Genomic DNA, 27113 nt, shown 5'->3' on the forward strand with positions numbered 1-27113 from the left:
CAAGAAGTTGGCCATGACTGCCATGAGGAGGCAGGCATTTAGCATTAGGAATTATCTCCCCCATGTGTTTCCTTCATAGCATTTATCACAAGGTACATGATTACTTCATTTTCCTTTATTGTCCCTCATCCCCAGTAAACTGCAAGCTCCATAATTGCAGATGTGTGGATATATATACAGTACACATTTACCAAAGTGAATAACTTGCAGAGACTCTGTCACATGGTGGGCACTGAGCACATATGTGAAGAACAATTCATTGACATACTGAATGGATGGATGGATGGATGGATGGATGGATGGATGGATGGATGTCTTGCATTGATCTAGAAAGCTAGCTGCTCTTAAAAATATAAAGCCTTTATTCAATCAAATTTTACTGTATGCTTATATTTAGGCCAGTGTGGGTGTTCGAGGTCATGAACTGCTGCTAGGATACTTTTCTTCACCAAGGACTAAGTCTCTTCTATCTTGTGCCTTCTCCAATTTTAGATTCCCAGAATTGTCTCCATTCAACCTCTGGATAGAAAAAGAGAGATCAATGTGAGAGGTCACTATAGGGCAGACCTGGAAATGCATCCCGACTGCTCACCTTCCTCTAGACATACCTGTCACATGACCCACCACAGGGCCCTACCTAACTGCATGTGGGGCTGGGAGATGTAGTCAAGCTCTGTATCTGGAAGGTAAAGAGAAGAGTTGGGTCAAAAATCTGACCATCTTTGACATACAAATTTTAATTTCAGGGTGTGAAACCCTGTCCTGCACCTTGATGTTTTTCTACTATTTCAAATCTACAGTTCATCAATCTCCTGTGAACTCATGGTGTGAGCTAAAACTATTAGTCAATTATTTAGACATCTTTCCTACATATTTTCCAACATTGATCTTATTTTAAAATGTGTGTGCATAAGGGAGTGATTAAGTATCAAAAGTCGATGTGGAAGAATGAATACTTTACTTTCTATTTATCCTTTAAGTTATGTGCTTCAAAGCACATAGTAAATGAGGAGAATTCCACAGCTCCCAACTTTGATTTGGGGAATTCACTGGCTGCCTGTTATGTAAGTCCCTAAGTGCAAAGTTCTCCCACATGCAAACATTTCTGATAATAACTGGAGATAATATCCTATGAGAAAAACCTTGACATCTGAGGAGGCAGTGGACAAGTGATTCTTTTTTTCTTGTTGTTCTGGCAAGGACGACAACTCTGAGCACTATAATTACAATTGAGACTTCTCCTGAACAAAATCCACAAGCAATGAGAGTAATGAAAAGACACCAGGGAAGGAAAGATAATGAAAGAGCCCACACACAAAGCTCAGAGAATGTCCTTGGCAAAAGAATGTGAGTAGGAGATTAAGAAGTACTTGAGAACAAAATAAAAAGGTAATACAATTAATTCTATGCTGGGGCAGCTGTTTTTGCTATTAAGAAAATTGAAGAAGATGTACTCAGCCCTTGGAATAGCACTTCAAATGTATGCGGGGAAGGACCCTGAGGGAGCTGAAGGCTCCATGCACTCAATTTTCAATACATGAGTGAGCACATGAATGAAGAAAGAGTCAGGGATGAGGGAGGCATGCTGTGCCAGCTAGTTCCTCAGGGTCCTTTAATGTTTCAGGACATTCTGGAATACGGTCAACATAGTGGTGAGAACAGGGTGTAGACCCTGTAAGTATGGGAGGATCAAAGGATCGATATCCTCAAAAAGGCCCTCTCAGTGAAGTCATATAGCAATGTTCTATTTTCACCTGGAGTGGTGTTAAGCCCAAGACTGGGATAAGGGTGATGGCACTAAAGCAGGACCTAGAATATGGTTACCAGATGAAATAAAGGACACAATTTAAATGGGAATTTCAGAAAAACAATATTTTTTACTGTCTCCAACATTTTATGGAGCATCCTAACACTAAAAAAAATCTATGTATGCATATGTGTGTGTGTGTGTGTGTGGATGTGTGTGTGTATATACACACATATATACACTTTACAAATATAAAGTATACATATACTTTATATATATACACACATATATACACTTTACAAATATATATATTTTACACAATAAATACAAAGTATGTACATATACATATTTGTATATGTACATACTTTGTATTTATTGTGTATGCTTTGTATTTATTGTGTATGTGCACTTGGATTTTTCTAAAAGCATACGGTCATATGCATTCACAAAAAGAGAGTCTGAAATTGGAATTTATGTTTAAAAGGCAAGCAAAGTGTAAAAGTTTGGAAGATTTACATCCTGACCATATGGTAGGATGTATACTTATATGTATACATATATACATATATACTTTGTATTTATATGTATTTATTCTTATTTATACACATTTTCATTTTGGGGGGCAGCTGGTATTTATATTTGCTAAATCACTAAACTAGAAGATCTAAAGATTAGACCATGTCTTTGAAAAGACCTTTGAGTTTATAGCCAAAGCTCAGTATCAACATTTCTTCATAGGCTCTTAGACCTGAGAAATAAGAGGTGTCTCGTGACTTACACTCAGGCACACAAAGTCACCTGAAGCATGTGTAGTTGTTCAGGTCAAGGACTTTGCTCCATAATGCAGCATCCTCCCTTTTTGGAGCTTTGAGCTGTGAGCATAGCTGGCACTGCAGGAGTTACTAGGTGATAGGATTTGGCTCTGTGTCTCCACCCAAATCTCCTCTCAAATTGTAATCCCCATGTATTGGAGGAGAGGCCTCGTGGGAGATGATTGGATCATGGGGGTGGATTTCTACCTTGCTCTTCTTGTGATAGCAGGTGAATTTTCACCAGAGCTGATGGTTTTAAAGTCTGGAACTACCCCACCCCATCCCCACCTCTCTCTCTCTCCTTTCTCTCTCTCTCCCTCTCTCCTGCTGCCATGTGAAGAAAATCCTTGCTTCCCCCTTTGCTTTCTGCCATAATTGCAAGTTTCCTGAGACCTCTCCAGCCATATGGACCCATGAATCAATAAAACCTTTTTTCTTCATAAAATACCCAGTTTCAGGTGCTTCTGTATAATAGTGTGAAGACAGACCAATATAGAAAATTGGTACCAGGAGTTGAGACACTGCTATAAAGATATCCTGAAAATGTGGAAATAACTTTGGAACTGAATGATTTCCAGAGGTTGAAACAGTTTGGAGGGCTCAGAAGAAGACAAGAAGATGTGGGAAAGTTTGGGACTCTTTATAGACTTGTTTAATGGTTTTGACCAAAACGCTGATAGTGATATGGACAGTGAAGGGTCCAGGCTGAGGTGATTTCAGATGGAGATGAGGAACTTATTGGGAACTGGAGAAAAGGTCACTCTTGCTATGCCTTAGCAAGGAGAGTGGTGGCATGTTGCCCCTGCCGTAAAGATCTTTGGAACTTTAAACTTGAGAGAGATGATTTAAGGAACATGGCAAAATAAATTTCTAAGCAGAACAGCATTCAGGAAGTGACTTGGATTTTTCTAAAAGCATACAGTCATATGCATTCACAAAAAGATAGTCTGAAATTGGAATCTATGTTTCAAAGGCAAGCAAAGTGTAAAAGTTTGGAAAATTTACATCCTGACCATATGGTAGAAAAGAAAAACCCATTTCCTTGGGAAAAATTCAAGCTGCCTGCTGCAGAAATTTGCATAAGTAAAGAGAAACTGAATGTTAATAGCCAAGACAATGGGGAAAATGTCTTCAGAGCATTTCAGAGATCTACATGGCAGCCTCTCCCATCATAGGCCCAGAGATCTAGGAGGGAAAAATGGTTTCATGGGCTGGGCCCAGTGCCCTGCTGCTCTCTGTAGCTTTGGGACATGGCACCCTGCCTCCCAGAGGCTCCAACTCCAGCCAGGGGCCAAGGAACAGTTTGGGCTATTGCTTTAGTGGAGGCTTCCACTGCCAAGGCATGGGGCTTGCACCCTCTGAAGCAGTGCTCCTTTCAACAGCACGTGGTGTTACGCTTGCAGGTGTGCAAAAGACAAGAGTTGAGCTTTGGGAGCATCCATCTAGATTTTAGAGAATGTATGGAAATGCCTGGATGTCCAGGCAGAAGTCTGCTACAGGGATAGAGCCCTTGTGGGTAACCTCTACTATGGCAGTGCAGAAGAGAAATATGGGGTTGGAGCCCCCACACAGAGTCCCCACTGGGGCACTGCCTAATGGAGCTGCAAGAAAAGAGCCACCATCCTCCAGATCCCATTAAAGTAAATCCACTGACAGCTTGTACCACGCACCTGGAAAGGCTACAGACACTTAATGACAGCCCATGAAAGCAGCCAAAGGGGGCTGTACCCTGTAAAGCCATGGCGACATAGCTGCCCAAGGCCTTGGGAGTCCACCTTTTGCATCATCTTGCCTTGGATGTGAGACATATAGTCAAAGAAGATTATTTCAGAGCTTTAAGATTTAATGACTCTCCCACTGGGTTTCGGATTTACATGGGGTCTGTGGCCACTTTGTTTTTGCCAATTTCTCCCATTTGGAACAGGAACATTTACCCAATGCCTGTATCCCCACTGTATCTTGGGAGTAACTAACATTTTTTTATTTTACAGGCTCATGGGCAGAAGAGCTCAGATGTCTTGGCTCAGATGAGATTTTGGAATTGGACTTTTGAGTTAATACTGGAATGAGTTAAGACTTTGAGGGACTTTTGGGAAGGGTTGATTGGTTTTGAAATGTGAAAAGGGCATGAGATCTGGGAGAGACCAAGGGCAGAATGGTATAGTTTGGCTCTGCATCCCTACCCAAATCTCATCTTGAATTGAAATCCCCACAAGTTGGAGGAGGAGCCTGGTGAGAGATGTCTGGATCATGGGAGCAGATTTCTCACTAGCTGTTCTTGTTATAGTGACAAGAACTGATGGTTTTAAAGTGGACACTTTCCCCCTCACTCTGTCTCTCTCTCCTGCTGCCATGTGAAGAAGGTCCTTGCTTCCCCTTCTGTCAGGATTGTAAGTATCCTGTCACCTCCACAGCCATGCAGAACTGTGAGTCAATTAAACCTTTTTTCCCCTCATAAATTACCCAGTCTCAAGTAGTTTTTTTTTTTTATAGCAGTATAAAAACATACTAATACACTGGGCATGGTTGCAGCCCTTTCCAACCAGTAAAACACTATACAATCTCCTGAGAGGAGTAACCAAGGAGTAAAAAGGCAAATAATCATAAAAGAAGGAACCAATTTTATTTGGTATTGTACTGTTTGTTGTTTCTCAAATGAAGTAAAAGTTACCCTTGAAATTAAAAGTATCTCTCTTATAAAACTACCTTGCTAGCTCTATAGTGTTCGTGACCCAGTGGAGCTCCAGGCACATCTGTGGAAGGTAATTCTTCACAGACACTGTAGGATTTCATTGCCGCTTTTGGGTTGTGACTCAGCTCCTTTGGTAAATATAGCCCATTACAGACTTTCTCCAAGAGCCGAATTATAGTAATTCAATTTTTAAACCCACAAAACATTTTGTTGCAGTAATTAACCCAAAGGCTTTAAATTGTATCATTTCTTGATGGATCACTTGTATTTCTATTTTCTTGATTTCTTACTGGATTTTAAAAATAGTCCCCTCTGGTCTTTCACGTGATCTTATTTAAGCCCCTTTCCCCTAGTGAGACTTTCTTTACAATAAAGTTACTGGGTAAAATTCATTAATTAATTGACAGAAGATATTGAACTCCTGGGTGTTTGAACAGATATACAACAGTGGAGTTGAAGAGAAAAAATTGGAGGGAGAATTAGTTCTTCTTTGTTTGCAGAGATACAGCAGGACAACTCCATAGCTCGTCTCTGTTGGTCATGAAACTAATCACGAAGAGGATAATGAGAACTAGAGTCTAAAGGGAGAGATCTGGAGACAGATGAGAGAGTAGGGCTTCTCATCCAATTAGCTGTGGTCAGATTAAAAGCGGTACAAAGACAAACTAACACTACAAACACCTTGACTTCATTTAGATATAGTTCCAACAATGTATCTATATACTGTACAAAAAGCAAAATCTATTCACATTTCTACATATTGATTTACATATTGTGGCAGCTGCTATTAATGGCCAACAAAAATCCCTTCAGCAAATATCACTCCACAACCTTTGATTGTGTCCTAATATAACCACTTCCAACGTTCTACCTGCATGCTTTCTCTTACCCTGAAGCAAGCAGTCAGGACATGCTAGGGAGTAAAACTCCTGAGACAGTCGTCAGCTGGTACTAACAAGTTAAGACAATTTTGAAGTATCTTTTATAAGGTTTCCCACAGGTTCCAACAGGAATGGGTGTCTGTTCCCTACAGCAAAAGTCTGCTCAAGATAGTGCCTGCATGGGCTTTCTCCTCTACTTAGTATCAGTTTGATACTAAGTTTGATGGAGGTTTCTTTATAGGTGACAAAACATTTTTATCTTGCTGGCTTTAGAATTCTCTGTTTGTGAGTTTAGACACTTTGAATATAATGCACCATATAGAAAACCTTTTTGCATTATATCTCATTGCTAGTATCAGAGGATCCTTTAATATTTAAATTTCTTGCTAGACTTGGGAAGTTTTCATTTATCATTTCATTAATTTTTTTATTCTTTCATTATTCCTTTGGCCTCTGAGACCCCAATCAATTGAATAATTATTCACTCTATGGTGTCCCATATGTCACACCTGCTTTGTTCATTTTTTAAAAATACTTTTTCTCTATATTATTATCTGGCTGGTTTATTTAAAAAGACCTGTCTTGAAGTTCTCAGATTCTTTCTTCTCTTTAGTCTAGTGTATTGTTGAATCTTTAGAATGCATTTTGTAGTTTATTCAATGAATTCTTTTGTTCTATAAATTCAGTTTGGTTCTTTTCTTATGATAGCTATCACTTTGGTGATTTTTTTCATTCACATTTGGAATTATTTTTTCTATTTGTTGTGTTTTTCAGAATTCTGTTGTATTTCTCTGAGCTTATTTAGAATCAAACATTTGAATCATTTTTCTAGAATTTTGTAATTATTTCTATTAAAATCTGTTGCTGGAGAAATATTGTGTTCCTTTGGAGGTGTCATATTTCCTGGCTTTTCCATGTTTCTTGTTTCCTTAGTTGATATCTGCACATCTGGTATAACAGTTACTTCTTCAAGTTTTTAGAATTTGTTTTTGTGGGGGAGGACATTTTCCTGAGGATGTATCTATTATGATTTTGGGCAGGGCGATTTGGCTTTGATTCTGAGTGTGTGCAAGAGCGTAGTCTCTGTATGATTTCTTCACCTGTAGACATTTGTGGTATTTGCTATTTCCTTAGTGGCTTAGGATACAGTTACTAGTAGAAGTTGTGGTAAAGTTGAGTGGAGGTTAACATGCCAGGTAGACCAGACTTTGATCTCTAGTGGTGGCTGTAGTGAGCTGAACATGCCTATCTTTAGGCCTTAGGGTGGTGTATGCTGGCACCTGTCTTAGTAGGTACAGTCAGGATGATTCTTGACCCTCCAGGTGACTTACTTAGATGCTGGTAGTAGCATCAGTGAGCATGGTGGGTAGATGAGTTCTCAGGCTCTGAGAAGCTGGCAATGGCAGTGGCAAGATGACCTTCTGGTTCTTAAGTGGTATGCACTGGTGTTGGCAATGGCTGTGATGGACTGCATGGACCAGTCTCTAGTTCCACATGTGGCATAAGCAGATAGGTGCCAGCTGAGATGGTAGCGGCTGGGTGGTCAGGCCCAACATCAGGTCACTTGGTAGAGTGTTTAGAAGCCAACACTGGTGGACAGGACTGTGTGATCCCTCGGTTCCTGGACTGTGTGCTTTGGTCTGGGGGTTAGGGATAAAGGCAGGCCAGAAGGTCTTGTCCTCGGGCCCGCTGATGATGTGCAACTGCCAGCAAGGGCAGGATAATCCCCAGGCTACCTGTAGAATTCTTGGGTTGGGGGCTTCAGTGGCCATACTGCTGTCCTGCAACTGTAAAGAGCAGAGGTACTGGCCAGCAGAGGATGCACACACCACTCACGCCTCAGCTTTGGTAGGTGGCACACTTTGTGCCTGATATAGTAGCTTGTGCCTTGGAAATGTCTTAGCTCTGAAAGTTGTAGCACATGATCATTCATATCTCGGCCCTGAAGGTAAGAGTCCATGCTTCTCTTGTGCCTCAACCTCAGAGTCAGTGGGCTCCAGGAAATTACACATCTGTTGGGGTGGGGCTTTAAAATGGAGCTTTGCTGCGGCTGCTTATGTCTCAGGGAGTGTGTGGGGCCCGCAAATCCTGTCTCTTGGAGTAGTCCCCTCACACAATTGTTTGGAAATTCCCTGTTAGGGAGCTTCCCAATATTTGGGAAATACTCACACTTAATTTAGTTATTTTAGGGCCAGTGAGGGTCAAAGAGAGCTCCTGTTGCTAGAATTGCAGCTGTCCATGGTGAGAATGTGGACCACTGGGGTCTCTCACTCACTTTTTCCTTGTATTAGGGAGTCTCTTGAGGCTTCCAGCCAATCCCAGAAGAGCAGGCAGCCTCTCTTCCTTCCCCTTATTTGCCTTGGGTATTGCCTTCGACTTTATGTTAAATTTCAGTGTTCTCTCTTAGATGATCTATCTGAAGTGGAATTATCTACCTTCTATTTTGGTTCCTTTTAGTGGACAAGGTTTTAAATAGTCTTACAACCTCCTTAGAAGTGTTAATTAATTATAGCATCATCTACCCCTTTCCTATTGTGGAAACTGTAATGTCATCTGTCTTGTTTGGTTAAGGCTCTTATGTGAGGACATCAGCATTCCCTATCAGCTGTTTTCTTCAATCCAATCCCCAGGATTTTGCAGACAGAAGGTAAATTTAATATACCCTGCCGTATTACATGTTAGGGTTTTGGCTTCAGCTTTAGTAAGCACTTCTACGCTGCTGAGCTCGATGGAGTCACACTTTAGCCCCCTAGTGAATGAAGACTGTGAAACCTATTTCCCAAGCCTCCTTGTCTACATTCTACCTATTTTCTTCGTGGTGCTTTCAGGAATAAGGCAAAAATTACCTCTTTCCAAACCAGAGAGAGTCTCAGGTCCATCTGGCTGCAGTTGTCCTACAGAAAAAAAAAAAAAAAATCAAATTCGTTCAGAAGTAAGTGATTACCATGACAGAGAGCCACATGATAAAGCAACATTTTTACACACACACACACACACACACACACATATATATATACACACACACATAGTTTTACTTCTGAAATATATTACGGAGTATGAACCAACTGGGCATGTCAGCTACTTCACTATAATCTTTAGGAGTAACAGAATTTCTGCTCCTTAACCTTGGAAGAAAGAGAGAATGGGGAGGGTAAAGCAGTTCCTTGTCTTTCCCGGAGATTGACGTGGTAATGATTTCTTTTTGTTTTAATCTCACCATTACAGTCAAAGTCACCAAAATATGAATGTCAAAACATTGTCTTTAAAGACAGTGAGTAAATTTTATTCATCGCCCTATCACATAGGAAGGTATTAGAGAAAAGAAGAATGAGTAAATAATTGCTTAAATAACTGTGCTCAGTTCTGCTTGCCACTGGACATCTGGACCATCTCCAGAGGAAATCAAGCAGCTACTAAATGACATAGAAACAGAGCCAGATGATAGACCTAAGGATATTTTGCTTGGGAAAGACAAGGCACAGGGGAGACACAAGAGCTCTCATCAGATATTTTAAAGACTGTTGTGTATAAAAAGAATTAGCCTTATCTTGAGAACAAGAGTCAATATGAGACAGTCAATATAAGAGCTAATATGAGAGAAGGCAGATTATAACATTATTTATAACTTCAGCAAATAATTATGTTTAACTGTCACATAGGCATGCATGCATGAAGTTGTCAATATTAATAAGATGCGATATTTGCCATTATAGACTCTTTAACATAAAGTTGAAGACAGACAAATAAATCAGTCAAAAAATTTAATAATTAAAAAGTATAGAATCTTTGAAGTTTATTCCAGACTATTATGCAGTTGGTGAAATGCAAACACATATCTTTCATTTATTCCAAGCACACACTCTTGAGTATCTTGATATACTGAAACTTTTTATTGAGTAATGCCCAGTACTATTCCTACGATGATATAAAGATATAACTTTATACTCCTTGCCTTTAAAGATGAACACAGCCAGGAAGGTAAGACATACGTGCATTAAATGGGAAGTCCATATGCAAGTGATATATTTATCAGAAATATATTTAGGATTACATATAAAATGTTTGTGGTCCTAAGTGTCCAAAAAAATGAGAGACTCACTATGGCCAAAAAATTCAGAGATGCTTCATGGGGGAGCTAGGAGTCAGACTTGACCTCAAGGTAGAGTGAGATTTATTAGATAGAGAGAAGACAGAAGCTGTTGTAGCTAGCAGAATCCCAGCAGGACCGTAATGTAACATGAAACAATCCGTGGTTCGTGGCAATAATCAGACACAATGAATTCTGCCCCTGGAAGAATTGGCATGCCGGGCCATTAAAGCCTATTCACTACTTAGCAAAGTTTCTGTGCCTACTTAGTGAGGTCTCAAGCAACACAGAATGGTGGTTAAGACAGTTATGAGTACAGAAGGGAGAGTAAGCACACGAGCCACCATCCACAGTAAAAAATGTGTGTGTGAGTGTCTGTGTGTGTAGCTGTATATGATTTTGTAAATGCATATGCACATATGTGAACCTATGCCTAATAAAATAAAAAATACAAATATATATGAGAGATATATATGATTTACCTGTATTTATATATGGAATTATTATATGCTGATATAACACTCTTATTATAGTTCTAGCTATAGGTTATAAGAAGTTGTTGTTCATCTTGATGTAATTAAGAGAACTGAAATTGCTAAAGAAAAGAATTTTGGAGAGGAATATTGGTTGTCCCCCATTGCATTGTATACTGGGAAGGTGTTCCGTCACAACAGATGCCAGATTATGTCTGCTTCTTGAGTAAATGATAATTTTGTTATCTTTTTGCTTATTTCTATTTTCTATCATTCTACAATAAACATTATTAATGAAATAAATAAGAAAATATGTATTTATAAGAAATATATTGCATAATGTTGTACAGTGTGTAAAAAATTTCAACACATACTCATTTATTTAACTTGTACAACATTCACAGCATTTGTCCAAGGGGAAATTCGGTATTGGTTATCTCGTTGACCTGCCATAGCCACAGACCTGGTAGGCATCAGACTAAAAAGCAACTACCCACAGCCTGTAAAAGAATCTGGCCCACCTCAATTGTGCCATTTTCAATGAACAGAGAATCAGTTCTGCCAGCCAGACCGTTAGAGTGGAGTGGGGTGGATTTTCCTCTCCGGGTGACTCCACAGCTGCCCTTGCTGTGACAATCTGATAACCTTCTTTCTCTTCAAGTGCAGAGAATAGCAGAAACATGCAGGATCAGATACGAGAAAATGGATTTTGACAAGGCATTTTCAGGTTTTCAAAAGGCAGGTCTTCATTCTGGCCTGATGTTTCATCTGGATTTGTAATCTCCCCATTATGAGAAAATCAAAAGAGGTCATTTGGAGAGGTTTTATCTTCTTCTTCTGTAAAGTCCTTATGAAACATTTATGAGTTTTCTGACCATATCAAACCAAGCTTTTTTTGCCATTCTTCCTTCCCAAGCTATGCCCTTCAGAGGTTCCTGGCTTATTCCAGGAGATAGTGAATATGACCTACACTGTCTTTTGAGATTAACTCATTAATGACGACGGTTTCCCCTTCTGCAAATCTCTCAATCTCTACTACTCCTAACTTTCTGAAATAACTAGTGCTGAATTTATCAAGTGCAGCTGCTTAATTTTGGAGGTTAATTCTCTACAGCATTTATTTACTTTGCAATTAACCCTAAATATGAGATAGCATGCAAACACTGAAATAAAAATTGGATTTTTTATTAGATTAAAATTAGATTTTCTCTCTCTTACTAGTTGTATGTTCTTGGGAATGATTCAACCTTTCTTAGTCTCAGTTTCTTCATCTGCATACTCTAGGTAGAATTAAAGCTCACAGACTTCTGCTGTAGGAAAGAAAATTTCTGCCAGTATTTATTAATATGTATGAGCTACTTAGATATGAAAAAAATCAATATCAGTAACTTAATTTTTGAAATATTTATTAACTACCACATGCCAGAGCCTTTGCATCTGTAGTGTGATCATTCCATAGATGAATATGGTTACAGATACTTAAGATCTCTGAAAGAAAACACAAGAACAAACTATTAAATTCAAATAAGTCAGAAGTATAAACACCAGTAGAAAACTCTTGATAAATCAGTATAATAAGAAAAATAATTTTAAAATTAATTGAGCATCTACTATGCACAAAAATTTAAAATATTTTTTCAATTCTTTCTTATAATCATTCAGTTTGGCAGATTGCATTATTTTAATTTTGCTAATGGAAAAAATAAGTGATGCTTGGGAATATTAACCTGTCCAAGGTGTAGGAATAGATTTTAGTAAGTTATATCCAACTCCAAACATATTTTTTCTATTTTTTTCCTACCACACTATATTCTTTATTTTGTTCATCTGTTGTATGTAATATGATACCATAAAAAAATCTTTCTTTCTCTTTCTCTCTCAAATACACACACAATACATATATTTTATATATTTTATATACACACAATATCCTATAATATGTTATATTAATAAAGGCTCTATGTGTATATACACACATACTTATATTAAGATATAATTAATATAATCAATATAAATAAAATATACATAAAAGACATAAGATTCACAAAATAAAACTGAAAACAAATTGTGCTCAATTAAATTTAAATTCAACTCCATAATAAATTAATTTTTTTTTGAGACAGAGTCTAGCTCTGTCTCCCAGACTGATAAATTAAATTAATTCTTAATGTACTACAATAGCTTCCTTCAAAATTAAACTTTCAATTTCAAAACACTGTGTATTTTGCTTAACAGTTTTCTGTTTTGTCTGTGTGTGTGTTAACTGTTCACATTCATATTAAAGTTTGAGATTCCCATGGAAAACAAAAAGTGGAAAGCTTTATGCTTCCTGTTTTCATTAGAAGAGAAATGTATAAAATTGAAACTATTTAAGTTTTGAACAATGTATTGACTGTAAACAATCATGAAGACTTAATGTAAGAACTGTAAGAAAACAGTGATTTAATAGTGCTAAGTTTTGAAGTACTAATTAAATCTTAGCTAAACCCTGTTGTAAAGAAGCTTCTGTAGTAAGTGTCTTTTCACAAACTTTTCATTTCCAAGTCTCCAGATTCCAGAAGTCTATATCTTCTCCTTTTAAACCTAGACAGACTCTCATGACTGACTTGGCCAAAACAGTATGAAAGACATCCAACTCTAGGTCAAAATACGCTGTGCGCTTCTCCCTGGGTATTTTTCTTTGGGCAGAGGGTGCCAGAGAAGATGGGAGAGTAACTGACTCCTAAAACACTAGCCACCATGTTGTGAGAAATCTCCAGATGTCTTTAGAGGAGCTAACATGGAAAAGAAACAATACACAAGCCACATTCTCAGCTGGGCTTCTGGGCAAATAACCAGCACCAACTTGCTCAGCCTTGTGAGGTCATCATCTTGAAAGTGGATCCTTCACCCTCCAGTTAAGCGTCCAGGCTGATGCTGTGTGGGGGAGAGACAAGTTTCCCCCATCACACCTCACCTAAATTGCAGATGGATTTATAGGCAAGCTAAGTAGCCATTGGTGCTTTAAGCCACTAAATTTTGAGATGGATTGTTATATTATAGTAGACGACTTATTCACTTCCTAAGAGAAATGCTCTACAGAGACAAAAAGTCTACAAAGTCCACAGCGACTATAGCATGATCAATTTTCTTTTATTTACTAATTTTTATATTAATGGTATTTTCTAAACTGAGGTTTTCAAAACAGGGATTAAGTGTGTTCTTGTTTCACCCCCTGGTTACAGCACTGTACTTTGAAAATTTTGTTCAGTACATATGTCCAAAGGCTGACATATGTTCACCCTTGCCAAATTATGTAATACGAAACATGAGTTCAGAAAAAAGATGATGAGTTCTTAAGGAACAAAGGTTCAGTTCTCTACTAGATTTAGGAAAGACATGGAGCATCAAAACACTTATTTTATATAGGTAATCTATGAGAAGTCTTACAGGATAGGACTTTTATATTTTGTTTAATACTTAATCAAATATTTTGATCAACAAATTTTACTTTTATTACTCACTTTTACAAATGATATTATTATATAATTGCTTTACAACAAATTACACATATTTGAGTTTTGCAATTTGGTAAGTTTTATTATATTCATGCACCTGTGTGACTACAATCTCCATCAGTATAATGAACGTATCTGTCACCCCCAAAGCTTTCTCCTGTATAATCAACCCCTTTCATAATTAAAATTCCCCTCTCCCACCTGTTACCAGCCCCTATCTAGGCAACCATTGCTCTGCTTCTTTCACTATTGTGAAAATGAAACCAACTGATGTCGTGAGTCTCCGGGCATGATGCACTGAGAAGGATCTAACATTATCTCTGTTGTATTATTGACAAAAATATTTAACTGAATATAATTATAAGAAAAAATTAGATAAAATTTAGAAGATGGGTAGTTCTAGAAGACAGATGTCCTAGACTTTTTAAAAATAGTAATATAATGAAAGACCAAAAAAGATGAGAACACTATTTGAAAACTATTTTAAAGAAGATTAAAGTTATATGATAACCAGCTACCATACAGGATAGTTGTTTGAATTTTGAAATAAAAAATATAAATAACAAATTTGAACAGTTAGGAACATTTGAATATGAATTATCTTCTAGGCAGTATTACTGTGTCAATGTAAAATTTCTTATGTATATGAGTGATTATGCAATATCCTTGCGTTCCAGAGATGAGCTCTGAAATATTCAGGAATGAATGTCGTGACATCAGAAAGTTTTGTTTTCAAATCAAAAGGCAAATACAGTAAAATGTTAAAATTGACTGATATAGATAAATTTTGGGGGAATATTTGTTGTATTATTAAATTGTCTATAGGTGGAAATATTTTAAAATAAAAAGTGATTTAAAAACTATTATTTATCAGTAGTCTTAGGTGAAAGCAACTGAGACCTAATCTAGCTAATTAAAACAGAAAATAATTTATTAGAAGTTATTGGGTAGTTCAGAGAAGCTCCGAGAAGGCCAGATAGTTAGGTGTGGAACTTAATCACCAGAAACAATGCCAATGAGCTCATTTCACAAAGATAGCATCGCTGATTATCCTGGTAATAGACAGTGCTGCTGTCACCAAACCTGAGCAAGGACAGAGCAGCTCAGTCCACCACCTCTGTGCCCATGGGAAGTAGCTGCTCTTTTTTTGCCAGAAAGGATTATGCAGAGTTTCCAGGTTCTGAGACAAAGTCCAACTTACATCCAAATGATTGGCTAAGCTTTATCATAGGATCCCAGGAGCCCAAGAAAGCAGAAATATGACTTCTTGCACAGTTAGAGGTGGTTTGCGCCTTGTGCTAAAACTCACAAAGTATGGCGGTCAATTAAAGAAGAAAGGGAGTTGGCATGCTGGACGAATGTCAAATGACAAAGGCCCAAATGACAATAACCTTCACCAGTAACTTCAGTGTGACCCTCAGGTGGCAAGAATCTAACTTAGAGTAGATTTTTGGGAAGTACAAGATTAAACCGATCTTTGAGGTTTCTACATGGTACAGCACAGCTAGCCATGACAGGAAGCAAAATAGGAATTGGGACCTGGAAGATTTTCAATGAATAGCGATTGATCTGCCTATTGGCCCTGAGAGCGCCTTAGCCATGGATGATGAAAATAGACCTCAAATACCAAATAAAACTACAACAGGCTATTGTACTAGGATTAGTGTTGAGATTGAGAACACCAATCTCCTGATTCTGGTAGCATCTTCTCCTGGTAGATGAGATGGACATTTTAGGAGTAGGCTAATCTTCCAGGGTGTTTTATAGCTTCTTTGTATTTACCGTAGAATCAACTCCCTTACCTCCTCTCACTCAACAAGGAGCCATCAGCACCTCCTGGAGTATCTGTCAGTCTCATGAGGTCAGAGGCCATGTCTGTTTAAGGGTTCACCTTTACAAAATGCCTCATTGGCCTGGCAGCTACCATGGTCGAAGGAAGACATTGCTCACGTGAAAGGGTTCAACATGGTGAAGTTTTTCCCACCCACTGCAATGAGACTGGGCTTTCCCCTACAGACTTTCCCCTTTCATGGCTTTGCAAATAACTCCGCTAATCCTGGTCCTTTAGGTATGTTTTCCATCATAATTATAAGCTTTTCAATAAAGGAGGCTATATGTCTTTTTCCTTTGCATCTCATGTTCCTCTACCATAGGAGGCACACAATAAATGTTTGTTGACAAAACACCACCAATGAAAACAAAACCACGCAAAAACAAAATGTTGTCTTTAACATAATTTGTCCATTCTTATTTAAAGCATAAAATGAATAGAAAATTTCCAGAGATTTCACCCAAAATTCTAGACGTTGTACAATTCTAATAGATTGTTACTCTCATAAAGTCAATTTAGCGAACTTTCGTCTTCAGCCCATAATGAACAAAGCTGTCATTGTATATTGTATGTGCTTTAGTTTTTGTGTGAAAAACAATAAAGACTTGTCCTTCAAGATTATAAACTTACTGGGAAAAATATACTTGTCAAATACCATATTTATACTCAGCTTTTAATTAATGTCAGAAACTGTTTTAATACATAGTACCATGCATTCATGTGACCTTCATAACAGTCATACAGTTGATACTTTTATATTAATACCTCAATTTACTGATGAGAAAAATGAAACACACAGACATACATAGCTAGTAATCTAAGAATTCTAGCATTAGAAGTCAGGCAGTCTCACATCAAACTGGAACAGAAAAAGAATATTAGAGAAAACTGAAGAAATCTGAGTGAAATACAAATTGTAGTTAATAATAATGCATTGATATTGGTTCATTAGTTGTGCCAAATGTACCATGTGAGATGTTAGCAACTGGGGAAACAGTGTGGGGTATGTGGGAACTTTCCATGCTATCTTTACAACTTTTCTGCAAATCTACATTCTTCTTAAATAAAAAGTTTGCTCAAATAAAAAAAAAAAGGAGAAAGCAAAGAAAATAATAAATTTCCCAACAAAATGTATACAAGAGACATTATTTGAAGCTTGTATTATGTAAATGCATTGGAAAATCCTTGAAGTATACATAGCTAAGAGTTTTTCAGTGTTTAATGAAGGGCTGCATATATTTCTATATAATCTAACTATTTTATAATAAGAATGTTTTTTGTATTTCACATTTATTGTGGACAATGCAAATAAGATGAGAAAGGAATTTTGAAATGGGTCATATTTAAATTTTACAGAGAGGAGTAAGAGAAAAACATTCTGGACAGCAACAACATTGTAAGCAACAGGTCAAAGTTAAAATATGACTTATTCAATATCTGGAAAATATGTAGCTATGAATTCTCTTTTTTTATACCTATAATTTGGTCATGTTCTGTTAATGAATTTCCCTTCCCATCAACTTTTATCATAAATTCAAGCTGCCTCATATGAGGTCTATGTAATCAAAAATGCACCTCCTCTACTGAAATCCTGGGAAGGGTGAGGGACAGGGCCATTGATATAATCAAGAAGCATCAGTCACCTCAGCCAATGGCAAGCAGCCTTGGATATGGAGTAAGTGTAAAAGCCTCTTCTGACAGATGTCTTTTTCAGACTCTTCATTTATATCTGAGAAGTCGCTGTAAAATTGGCATTTGAGCAATAACAAGACTTTGCAATTCTCTCTTTGGAACTTGAGATTCATGAATGATGCATGTCTATGCAGATTTTTCACCTGTGACAGGAGTAGTATGGGCAATTTCTCTAATATATTAAGAAAACCAGCCATGATACCAGTAACGGATGTAAACGAAATATTCCCATCAGTTAAGTCAGTTTATTTAACTATTTCAGGTCAGCTTGTGTGGTGGGAGAATGCTGAGCACGGAAATCAGTTATTGATGAGAATCTTACAAACAGCAGCCCCTGATCATGAGGTTCTCAGTTAAAAGATGGACAGGTTGTTGCTTGCTTCCTGCTTCATTTAGGTATTTTTTTCTGTTGAACCATACCACCCGAGTTGGGCACATCCCACGTGAAAAACCAGCTGGTGAGCTCCGCAGAGCATTTCTCTGAGAGATCACACAGATGGCAAAAAAGGGATAAAAATTATCTGTAACCAGTACCCGCCTCTGAATGAATTGGCAGGCAAGGGCTTATAACTTGATGTGTTTTGGATTTCAGGTATTTGGGTCTCCTAATTCCTCATATTGAGGCTCCTCATTCTCTGTCATCACTTTTATCTGACAAAGTCCTAAGTAAATTATATTTAGGGAAATTAGATATTGCTTTTGGCACCCTAGTGAACTATGCATACTAAAGATTAAGAAAATATTTTCACAGTAAGAGAACTCTGGACTGGGAAAACAGGAACCTCATTTCTTGCCATGACTGTGGAATTGACCAGCCACCTGCCCCCGGAGGAAGTCACTTGACTTTGCTGGGTCCCACTTGCCTTATCTAAATATAAAGCAATAGGACTTAGTTATATTCCAATAACGAAATGCTCCAAACCTTTCCTCTGACTACTTACCAAAGAAATGTTGACTTTCAAGACTAAAGCAATTTGAAATGCACTCTACTTAAATGTTTGTTGCTCTTCATTTCAAATAGCTACACTCTGCAGTCCCACACAGGGATGATAACAATGCCTCATCTTTTATAGTCTTACTGTTTCTCTTCCCTCAGGTTGTTCCCTTATTATTCCATGTGCTGTATCAGATCACACCACCAACAGACCTGAAGATGCAGCCAGTGTCCTCTTCATTTTTCACACACACACAAATCCACATACAGAAGGAACCCCATCATGTGCCGCAATGCGGCTTCTTCTGCCCGATCTCTCTCCTCCTCTCTACTTGGTGTATGTCAGTGTGATTGCCCTTAGTGTCTTTTGGTCCTGACCCAAGAGGGCACCATCTGACCCTCCCACTGTGCAGTGGGCTTCTCCTTAATGTCTGCTTGTCCTAACCCAAGCGTGCACCATTTGACCTTCCTGCTGTGCAGTGTGCATGTCCTTCATGTCTGCTTGTCCTAACCCAAGAGTGCACCATCTGACCCTCCCACTGTGCAGTGTGGTCTGTCTGTCCCACCGCTCTACCAATCTCTCATGGGTGGACAAGCATCTTGCCTTTCTATCCCTTCTGTAATGGTTAGGCAAAGCAACAACAGCAACAACAGGGACAAACAACAACAAAGTTTCTCTGTCTCGGTTCAGTAGGGATGATTGCGTAGAAATGGCCAGTTAATTATCTTGCTTATATTAAAAAACAAAGTGAATCCATGTGAATTTTTTTTAAAAAATATTAGGCCGGGCACAGTGGCTCATGCCTGTAATCCCAGCAGTTTGAGAGGCTGAGGTGGGTGGATCACCCAAGGTCAGGAGTTTGAGACCAGCCAGACCAATATGGTGAAACCCTGTCTCTACTGAAATTACAAAAAATAGCTGGCCGTAGTGGTGTGCACCTATAGTCCCAGCTACTCGGGAGGCTGAGGCAAGAGAACTGCTTGAACTTGGGAGGCAGAGGTTGCACCGAACCGAGATCGCACCACTGCACTCCAGCCTGGGCGAACAGAGCGAGACTCCTCAAAATAAATAAATAAATAAATAAACAAACAAACAAACAAACAAACAAATAAAATGTGAAAAGTATCAGGATGTGCTTTTTAGTATTCGGGGTCAGAAATAAAACCTTACTTTTCTTTAAATAAACCTGAAGGCAAAATGCAGAAGATGATATTTGCCATGAATCTTTGAGGAGAAACCAGGGTAAGGTTAATGAGAATCGCCAACTAATTTGTGCACTTCTTAAGAGCATGAATCATGTTTCTGTTTTAATTATCTCTCCACTGCCATAGGCAGTTCCTGAAACAAAGTTGAAAGTGAACATAGACTAAAATATCTTTGTTTAATGCATCGCACAGGTTATCGGATCCCCCATAAGACCCTGTGAGGGAAAAAGGGCATATGTCCTCCTTTCATAGATGAGAAAACGAAAGTACAGAGGGTAGAGTGACTTGTCCACTGTCACGCACTGACATTTGGCAGAGACATGTTGGCTTGTTGCCATCTAAGACCCCAGCTGGCATCTCTCATGTATGGTGGATTCAGTTGACTATCTTACCTTGCCTGGATAGAACACCCTTTATAGATCATAATCCTTTCTTTCAGACTTAGAAAAACCATAACTGAGGACCACCTGCTATGAGTGTCACAGACAAGCCTCAGAAGCCACTCATTGTGGTTATAAGGGAAATTGAAACATGTGCTAATGTGGGTGTGGCAAATGATTTCAAAGTGAGAGTTAATCAACTGGATTGAGAAACTTGGCTATTGACTGTGCAGAAGCTGCTATTTAGTGGAATATTCACCAGCCATGCTGCTTGTGATAAAATGCAGTTTTTCTACATGCTCCTGTGACAGTATATTAAAGAGGCCTGAGATACCATTATTAACATGTAAAAGGATACCAGATATTTCCCTAAGAACCTGCACTGATATCCTAGCATGGACCCTTAATGGCCTTTTGATCTGCTCAAGTCACAGGACCTTTCCCAGGATAAGCTCCTCACCCGTGATTTAAGGAAAGTGGGAAATGGCATTTGATAAGAGTCTAGGTACACAGAAGGTAAGTTTGCAGTCCAGTCTCTGATGAGATAAAATAAAACACATATATAGCATTTGTTTGATATTTGCCATGAATCTTTGTTTAATACCAGGTACCATTTGTTTAATACTAGGTACCCTTGTCAGTGCTTAATGAATATGGACTCACCTAATTCGCTAAATTCATTAGAGAATAAAATAATTCCCATTGTAGTCATGTGGAATATGAGAAACAGAAAGTAATTTGTTCAAAGTTACATGGCTGTAAGTGGCAAAGCCAGGATATAATCCCAAATCAAATAGAGATGACTCTAAAACAAACAAATTTTTTTTAAAAAAAAAAACAGGCTTTGTACTGCATTTCTACTTTTCTGAAATTGGATGAAAGAAATAGACTAGGTCCGAGTAGTTTGCTGGATTCTGACTTATTCTGTGAGAGAGCTACCTTGAGTGCAGCTAAATCTCTACGACCTGTGGTTTTGGTGATGGGAAGAGGGTGAGCCCATAGGCCTGACTTGTTTCCACTTGGCATCTCTCATGTATGGTGGATTGAGTTGACTCTTACATTCCCTGGATAGAACACACCCCACCCTTGATAGAACACTCCAACACAGAGAGCAGTGTGGCATAGCAGCTAAGAGCAGAGGCTCCAGTGCAGCAAAGCGGCTGAGAGCAGAGGTTCCAGTTGGGTTCCACTACTCCCAACTCTTCTCTTTCTAGCGGTGTAACTTTGTGCAAACCAATTAACTTCACTCCAACTCAACTTCCTCATATTCAAATGGTTGTGAAAATGTGTAACCCTTCGGCCCACTGTGAAGACTAAATTACATACATATTTATGTATGCATACATGTGCATACATATATAATAAATTCTAAAATATGCTCTAAAACATAATTTAAAACTATATTGTGTGTGTGTGTGTGTGTGTGTGTGTGTGTGTGTGTGTTTGGGGCTTAGTAAATGATATATAAGTACTAGCTATTATTGTTATATTTTTTGCTTAAATATAGCAGAATTAAATCTGAATATAAGTAAAAACTAATACATGGAAACAGGTTTACATTTTTAATAAACATAATGAAAACTTAGAGTCCAATGACTTGGTTTTGTAATTATGCTTTCCAGCTTATTATATGTAAAACTATGGATAAGTTACTTAAACTTTCTGAATCCTGATTTCCTTCATTGTAAAATATAGATAATTATATGTACTTTTAAGATTTTCTATAAGGAAATCCTTTTCTGGCATGGTCTAGATGATCAAGGAAATTGAGATCTTTCTCCTTCTGCAGAAACATAGGCAGGACACTCCTCCCCACTCTTCCATAGATTGCTGGTTTGTAAAAGGCATATGATGATCAAATATATCCCTATGGTATTGACAGGTAAGTTCAATCAAGGAACAAGCAAAGGATTTGAAAAATAGCTGTCCCATAGAATCTGTCAGAGTCCACTTAACTAGATATTAGTAACTGCCAGTTTCTCTAAATGACTATTAAACCTGCAGTATATAGGCTCTTAGTCATCGAAAACAATATATATCTGTTAATTGACACTCCACGTCTTAAAATGCTTAGACTCCACAACCACTGTGGCAGGCAGGAAAGGTTCATAACAATAAAAAGGATTCCTAAAGATGTACAATTGGTACTCACATGATACTGAAATAAAACCCTTGGTTAATGACTATAAAAATAAACAAACAAACAAAAAATACATTGAAGTCCTACAAGTTATGACACCCACCTGGGTAAATTCCATGAAATCATGCACCGCCTTTTAGGTTCACTTATAAGACTGCCAGTCTCCTTTCAAGCCTGAACCATGTTGCAGAATTGCCATTCCTTCTGCTTTGGTCTTTCCTGAGTTAACTGCCTTGAGATGTATAAATTGTACTTCATTCTTCTTTCCCACACAATATCAGTGTCCCTCGTCATGGGCAAATTACTCTGGAGCCAGATGGATCTTTTTAAAATATAAACCTCACCATGCCACATCATTACTTTGTTTATGACTTCTCTGCCTTTAGAATAAAGTTTGAAAAATACTCTATTAGGTGTGTTTGTCCTGGCAGGATCTAGCCCCTGAGTCCCATAATTTTAAATTACTAGGCTTGAGTTCCTCTACTTCCCCTCACTCCCAAAACTTTCCACACCACACACTTCCATTCATACTTGCGGTCAAAATGTAATGTTCTTTGGTTCTTTGGTCAGGGACACCTTAATCTGATTATTCACATTTGATGTTAAGTCCCCTTATGTAACATTCACCCCACTTCAATTTTTCTTTTTTATTGTTTCTTCTTGAAACTTAGCCCACTGTCTTTATGTGAATGTCCATTAAGACCATAAACCGTATGAGGTTGAAAACGAATATTCTTGTTCACTGCAATAGTCTCTGTATGTAAGGAAGAATCTAGTACTTAGCATGTACCGATCAAATATATGTTGAATTATATTAAAATATGAATATACCCCTTAGCCCATTAATCATGCTCTATGATTATTATTACTATTATTTTTATTAGTAGTAGTTCTAATATTAAACTTTCTTTTTTAGCTGTATGGTACATTTCAACACTGGATACTGAAAGAGGGACTTTCTTCCTTTTCATTTCATCTCATGTTTACCTAAGTTCCCTGTATCTGAAGTCCTTTCTAAGGTACTGCGACTTTCATCTTGATAGAATAGTGTGCTATTTTCCTGTACTCAAAGACACATGGATGCATTTTCATTTTTTTCCCACTCTAGTCTAACTTGTTTTGACAACTCCTATTAAACACTTTTTATAAGGAAAATGAATCCCTATAAAAATTCTTTTAAGGCTTTTTGTTGTTGTTTTTCAGGGTTTCTTTGCATGTGTTATGCAAATAATGCAGCTGTGGCTCTGAAATACTTTCCATAAAGGAAAAAAAAAAAGAAAATCTACTAAAATAGAATGGAGATAACACCAAATAACCAATTTTATACTTTTTTTTTCACAAATTACATTGAGTATCACTAAAATCATATGAAATGAACCAGGCCTTTCCCATATGGGTTAGTCTGTTTCCAGCTAAATGCTACAATTAAAAGTGGCTGCCTTGCCACTGGATGTTCACGTGGCCAAACCACAAAGCTACCTCCCAAGAAGGAATCATTGTTGGTGAGCAGAAGTGTCCCATCCACTGTCCTCCTTCTCTATGACAGCCTCAGAACCAGAAGCCCTTTCCCCATGTCAAGGACAGGCCCTAGTTTTTGCTCCCCCTTTTTTCTTTTCTCATAGACTTGGGATTAGTAAGAGAAGATAGATCTCTTTCAGAAGATGACAATAAGAGTGCTTCTACCTTCTCATTTTCTTTCTTCTTCTGTAAAAGAAGTGTTGGAGAAGAATAATCTATAGAAAGTTTTAGTTGGAAGGATCCCCGTTACAAAAGACAGGTTAACAAGAGAAAATCGAACAAAAGTTCACTAACATGTACATTTCACATATACATGGAGGACACCCAGAGAATGAGAAGTCCTCAAAAAGGTAACTTTGAATTCCAGTTTATATGGCATCATTAACAAAGAACAGTATATTTTTAGATAAGTGACAAGATAAGGGAAAAGAACTTTGAGTCTCCAGGGGCAACAAATTGCGAGAAGGCAGATAACTGGCAGATAAAGGCTGGTTAGTGAAGTTTGTTAATGTAGATTCCTCTGGTCCCACTGCCAGGTCTATGAGGGTTCAAAGTTGTCTTCAGTAGTTACCTTTGTTTCCCCTGACAGAGAAGAGTGGATCTCTTTTGTCTTTGTAAATCTAACTTCTGCTTTTAGGCAAGTAGAGGGAGGGCAGAGAGCTTTTTTGTATCTTCTTCTTAATTGTCTTCAGCTCATCAACACTTCATATTTTGGGGAAGCATATTCTGGTCTCTCCAAGAAGATAAATATGATTTTCCTTAGATCTTTCCATGGCCCCTCCTTTCTCAACTTTCAGGATCCAGCTTGATCAATGTTATTTCCTCTAAATGAACCTTCCTTGACCAACCTACTTTACTCTGATTTAGTATCTGCATGGACTTATGTCTGGTTCCCTCACTATGTGAATTATGAATATATGAACTATGGGGACAATTAATCCAACTTTTTCAATGCCAAATTTTTATCTATGACAGTGACAGGCACACAATGACAGAAACATATTTGTGGAAGACAAAGGAAGGAAGGAAGAAAGGAGGGAAGAAAGGAAGGAACGGAGGGAGAGAGAGAAGGAGGGAAGGAGGGAGGGAGGGAGGAAGGAAAGGACGAAGGAATAGGGGAGGGAAAGAAGGAACATTCAACTAGCAAAATTTTAGCTTGGGGATGACTGAACCAGGATGGCATCTAAAGAGCTAAAAATATGCTGGGAAAGGGGTGAGGGAAGGATCTCCTAAGGCTAGTTTTTAATCTAGGTTCATAAAGGGATGACCAACAGAACTTTTAAGTTCCCTATTTAGTCTTGATCTCCAGAAGAGAAACATGAACTTCAGAGAAAGCTTAATCCCCAGGAATGCAAGGTACTTATTTGGCTGGAGTGATCATGTGCTCGCTTTGAAAGGTAGGTTTTATTTACTTTCCAACACAGCATGCAAAATTCACTAATAGACAAGACCACAAACAAAAAATGATATGCCCTTACAAGAAAGAGATTAGAATAAGGTCTAGGAGAAAGAAAAGGGAAGCCTTGTGTTTAGGGCTCTGTTAACCTTTAAAGGAAAGGCCTTAAAAGGTTATCATAGTTTTTGCATAAGGAAGTTTTCAACAATTTAGGAACATAAAGAGAAATTCAGGGCAAAATCTTCAGGCTGCTAAGTGTTACAGATGCAGGCACAACTCAGGCAAATATATTTTTAATAAATAAATAAATGCTAAAATGTGTTCTAAAAACGTGAGTTAAACAACAGTATTCAAATCTATATATAGTCACATGGTAATTATCTCCCTAAAGCGTTCTCACTGGAGCATTCCTTTCTTTGAAGCCATTGTCTTGCTTAAGAGTCACTATTCCTCCTGCTGGTGAAAAGATTAAATTCCTCAAGGATCCTGCCACATCAAATGTTCGATTGTATGAGAATAATTTCTAAACAGCATAATCCTGCTTGACAACAACCCACTTTGTGAAAAGCAGACAAGCTCTGGGAATCCCCCGGGTGTTTCCTCAGTGCTCAATGTATTTTAGTCAACTCAAACCAGGTGTATGCACTCTTTCTTCCTGCTCACATACCAGGCATCTGTTATTCTGCTAGTTCCTATCAAGGACAATAGAAACAACTTCTTCTAACATCAGTAAGAGGTCAGTGCTTATTTCTGAAGTCCTAGATGTCTGGAGGCTAACATTCTCCAGTCCTGGCAGAGGGCTTGCATCAGTCAAGAGAGGCTAGGCTGTTACAAAATAACACAGGGCACCAACCTAACGGTCTAACATAACTATATTAGTCTGTTTTCATGCTGCTAATAAAGACATACCTGAGACTGGGTAATTTATAGAAGAAAAAGGTTTAATTGACTCAGAGTTCCACGTGGCTGGGGAGGCCTCACAATCATGGCGGAACGCAGAAGAAAAGGAAACTTAGCGTCTCGCAGGGCAGCAGGCAACAGCGCGTGTGCAGGGGAACTCCCTTTTATAAAACAATCAGATCTCGTGAGACTTACTCAGGTTCAGGAGAACAGCATGGGCAAGACCCGCCCCCATGATTCAATTACCTCCCACGGGGTCCCTCCCACCACTTGTGGGAATTATGGGAAGTACAATTCAAGATGAGATATGAATGAGGACACAGTCAAACCATGTCAACAACAAAACTTATTTATTGTGCTAACAATGTCTGCATCATGTTCTGTCAACTTGCAATCAACCTTCCTGATTATCCTGGCTCTGTGAGAGTGGATGCTTCAAACTGTTGGAACCGAACTGTCAATTCCCTCCTGGGCAGGGGTCGCCACGAAGGATCACCGACACGAGATTCACAGCAGAGAGTTATTTATTACTAGCGCGCTAGGGTCCCAAGCTCTAAGTTGGCCCTGGGACCCCGAGTGCTTGTTACAGGTTGTTTATATAGGCAAACACAAGTTCAAACACAGCTTAGGGCGCGAAGTTCAAACAAAGCTTTAGGCGCGTGGTAATTGGGTCTGTCTATGGCCTGAGCAAGGTATCTTGTTCTGATTGGTTGGGGCGGGACCTTAGGAGGTTCTTTCCTGGAATTGCTGATTCCGGGAACATCGGGGACATTGAGTCAGGGTGGGACCCCCCATGAGGTTATCAGGGTGGGACCTCATGAGGCTATCAGGGTGGGGCCCCATGAGGTTATCAGGGTGGGACCCCATGAGGCTATTTCCCGGAATTGTCTTTCTGTTTGGGTTCTGGGAACATCGGGGGGCTATCCG

General features: G+C 38.4%; 1 long non-coding RNA gene across 1 annotated transcript; it reads right to left on the bottom strand.

Annotated features, from left to right (window-relative positions):
- Positions 1-347: 347 nt before the first annotated feature.
- Positions 348-26309, bottom strand: LOC144330561 (uncharacterized). The gene is made up of 3 exons (XR_013396859.1): positions 26196-26309; positions 8979-9026; positions 348-519 (listed from the first exon to the last, which is right to left on the bottom strand). It is a non-coding gene; the product is annotated as an uncharacterized LOC144330561 (long non-coding RNA).
- Positions 26310-27113: the final 804 nt, after the last annotated feature.

Source organism: Macaca mulatta, chromosome 8 (genome assembly GCF_049350105.2).
Source record: "Macaca mulatta isolate MMU2019108-1 chromosome 8, T2T-MMU8v2.0, whole genome shotgun sequence".
Classification (NCBI taxonomy): Eukaryota; Metazoa; Chordata; class Mammalia; order Primates; family Cercopithecidae; genus Macaca; species Macaca mulatta.